Source organism: Cavia porcellus, unplaced genomic scaffold (genome assembly GCF_034190915.1).
Source record: "Cavia porcellus strain 051 isolate PalLab524CR breed Dunkin Hartley unplaced genomic scaffold, mCavPor4.1 scaffold_1, whole genome shotgun sequence".
Classification (NCBI taxonomy): domain Eukaryota; kingdom Metazoa; phylum Chordata; class Mammalia; order Rodentia; family Caviidae; genus Cavia; species Cavia porcellus.
Window position 1 is genome coordinate 200,826,664 of NW_026947484.1, and position 3,406 is coordinate 200,830,069.

General features: G+C 48.7%; 1 long non-coding RNA gene across 1 annotated transcript; it reads left to right on the top strand.

The window, feature by feature from the left end:
• The first annotated feature begins 420 nt into the window (after positions 1 to 420).
• LOC134474268 (uncharacterized) lies at positions 421 to 2,016 on the top strand. The gene is made up of 2 exons (XR_010045010.1): positions 421 to 655; positions 1,807 to 2,016. It is a non-coding gene; the product is annotated as an uncharacterized LOC134474268 (long non-coding RNA).
• Positions 2,017 to 3,406: the final 1,390 nt, after the last annotated feature.

Consider the following 3,406-nt stretch of genomic DNA (forward strand, 5'->3'; position numbering starts at 1 on the left):
AGCCATGCAAGACCATCTACTGGTTCCTCCACATCAGACCCACCGAGACAGCAGAAAGGCCCCTCCAACAGATATAACACTCAACAATCACAGCTTCAGATTCTGAACCCACGTGGAGAGTTTTTAATGTCCTTGCCAAGAAAATCCAAGTGCCAAGCGAGTCAGGATAAAGGTGTGTGTGTGTGTGTGTGTGTGTGTGTGTGTGTGTGTGTGTGTGTGATTCATGTGTCGTTCATCACAACACCCAGCGTTTGCTGACACCTCCGTGCCCCAGGGCCGAGCCCTCCTCATTCCTATCTCAAGGAAACCTTTGCTTCCACTCCAGGAAGTGAACGCTACCATCACCCCCACTGGACAGAGTAGAAAACTGAGGTTCGGTGGGCTACAGGACCATGAAGCCTGGAATTCACAGACCTCAGAGCCGGCCAAGCTCTTAACCGTAGGAGGGAGGGCTCTGCAGACCTTTTGGTCTTTGTTCTAATGCTAACCTAGTGATAGCTACCACACACACAGGGCACAGAGCCTGTAAAACAAAACATCAGCTTCGCTCCCCAGGCAGCCACCTTGACAATTTTGTTTCCTTCCAGAGCGCTGAGACTTAGACCAGCAGATATGTGTGCATTTCCTCGTTGAAATCACAGACGGAGCATAACAGGTACATCCCTCTGCTGCTTGCTTGCTTTTATTCATAAATAAACATAGCTTGGGAAGCTTCTCCCTCTTGATCCTGAGTGCCATTGCATTCAGTAGGTGCTGTAGATTGAATACAGAAACTCAACTGCTTCTGAAGAGCAAAAACAGTAACTTAACCGGATTTTACCTGACACCAGCATTTTTACCTGTGCTGCTCACTAAGGTCGTTGCCCACCTTTTACCTGTGATGTGAATCCTTTGCCACCACTAACAGGTATCTGAGAGATGGGTTCCTAGAAATGCCACCACCTGCCCCCCGGGACCCTGTAAGTCCCTCTCCTTGGCCCCAGGTCTGTGAAACTGCATCAAAGCATTTCTGAAGCCCTCCCCCCACTCCCCCTGCAGGCAGGTTCCATTGTTCTGCAAAATGGTAACCCCACATTTGTAATTCTGTATTTATCATTGCTAGAGCTCACATCACAACCTCAAGAAGATAATCACAGCTCCAGCTCCCAGTCCCCAAAATCACCGTGGAAACAAATGTTTTCCTTGCAGTGCTAACCCCCTCCCTGCTGGCCATATTTGTCAACCAGGGAATGAGACATTTCCCTGTGATCGATACAAATGGAATAGAAATCTATCCTGGGCGGTGGCAGCAAGCTTGGTTTTAATAAGGGGACCTCCAGAGGATATTGCATTCCTATGACAACGGCCAGCAGTCCGGGTGTTTTAGTGTCAGACGCTGTTTGATGCAAAGGTCTGCGGCTGGGGTCCAGCAGGAGCTGCTGGAGGGTTTGGGCTGAACCAACTGTGGCAGATCCTGCCTGCTACCCCAGCCCACTGCCCGTCCCCGGTCTCCTGTGAGCCACTTGGTTATGGAGGCAGCCACATTTGCCAACTGGGCTGGCCAACTGGGGATCCACAGCCACAGATCACAGCCGCAGTCCCCAACAACCAGGCAACTCTTGGAAAACCGGAGTTCCCTGAAACGGGACCAGGTCCACAGGCAGAGGTGGTAATGAATGAACATTCATCCATTTATCTGGTAACAGGATAACCCAGAAATATCCTGAATCAATTACTTTTTGTAAAGACTTGAGAAGACCCAGTTATAAACTACCAAATAAAGTAGGATGTTCTAAACACTTGGGTTTTTTTTTTTTCCCCAAACAGCCAAAATGCCTCTGGGTTCCATCTCTCCATTCTCCTGCCACTTTGAAAATTATCTGCTGATACAGACCAGGCCTGGAAAGGACGGCAGGAGCAGGAAAGCAGCTGGCATGTTGGGAAGATGGACCGGGAGTGATTTATTTCCAGGGACTTGATATTTTAGGTTATTGTTGTTGTTATATGTGTGCAATAAATCATATTTTAAAATATCTAGCTAATAGAGTTTTATTCTTTTTAAAAAATATTTTTAAATTCTCTTTCAAGTGGATGGCTTGTTTCTTGAAGTTGAATCTTCGGGTTTTATTAAGAGATACGACAATCAGAAATTGTCAATAAATTTTTCCACTGGGAAATTTCATCACCTCATCTTACCACCTAGAAAAGGTCTTGTCCTTTAAAAAATTAGAAGACCCTGAGATATTGCAGTTTCAAGTGCTTTGTTTGAACATACGTAAATGTATTTAGGCCCTTGACTTTTAACCAATAAATTTATTTGAGGAATTTTAAATAGCATGATAGGCTTTTTCTCCGAGTTTCCAAAGGCGACTCTCAAAATTGCATCTACCAAAACCTTGAAAATCCCCACATCCCCCAAGGAAGGGCTTGGGGGGTGATTACAACATCCCTTTGTGCCACACAATAGCCCCCGCTCGTGGTCACCCTCAGACACTGGACTGAAAGTAACTTGACTAGGCTGCAGCTTAAGACTAATCTTGTCCCCGTCCCTGGCAAGAGGTCAGGAGGCGACTCTTTCACGCCATGATCTCCAGCAAGATCTGACGGGGCTCCGTGAATATAACAAGTTGTGAAAAGAGCAAGCGAAAGGGGAGGGAGAGAGGGAAAGAAAGAAAAGAATAAAGGCAAAATTAAATTTCCACAATTAAGTGTATTCCTTTTTTTCATTTAGTTAATTTCCAGCCGCTCACGTTTATTGCGCATTAATTATGCATACAGCTTTTGTGTGATTTAAAAAGTGAGGAATGTGATCCTTATCCTTTTATAGTGGATCGTGCAGGCTGGAGGCTAAGGCGGTGGGCGGCAGGAGCTTCGGGTCAGAAAGAGCAGGAGCCCAGCGCCCCTCTGAGCACGGCCCCTGTGGGATACTCACGCCACTACCGGATCCCACCACTTCCTGTAGAGCAGAGGGGAGACTGAGGAGCCAGGGCCCCCTGAGGGTTGGCTGGGTGTGTGTCTGGGGAAGGACCCCAGCTCACCCTCACTGGCCTCCTCGACCTGTGTCTGTGCTCAGAAGCAGGAACATGGCCTAGTCTTGCGGGAGAGGACACATTTCCTTCCTCCAAGTCCCTCCAGCCCCCACCAACATGCCAAAGAAAGCTGTGGAGGTGGCAGTGGACTGGGAAACACTTGCCTTGCTCCCCACCCAACCCTAACCCCAAACAGAGCTGGCTGGTGACCCTCGGCCGACATGCCTGGTGAGCCCTGGCCAGGACCTTGGCCTTTCTGTGCCCTCCTCTGAGGCCCATGTGTACACTCCCGTGGCGGCCTCTGTCCTCAGGAAGGGCCTCTGGACCTTCTGCCCTGCCCCTGACTCTGGCTTTGCAGCTCGGGACCCCTGAAGAGGATTCCACCACCACTCATAATC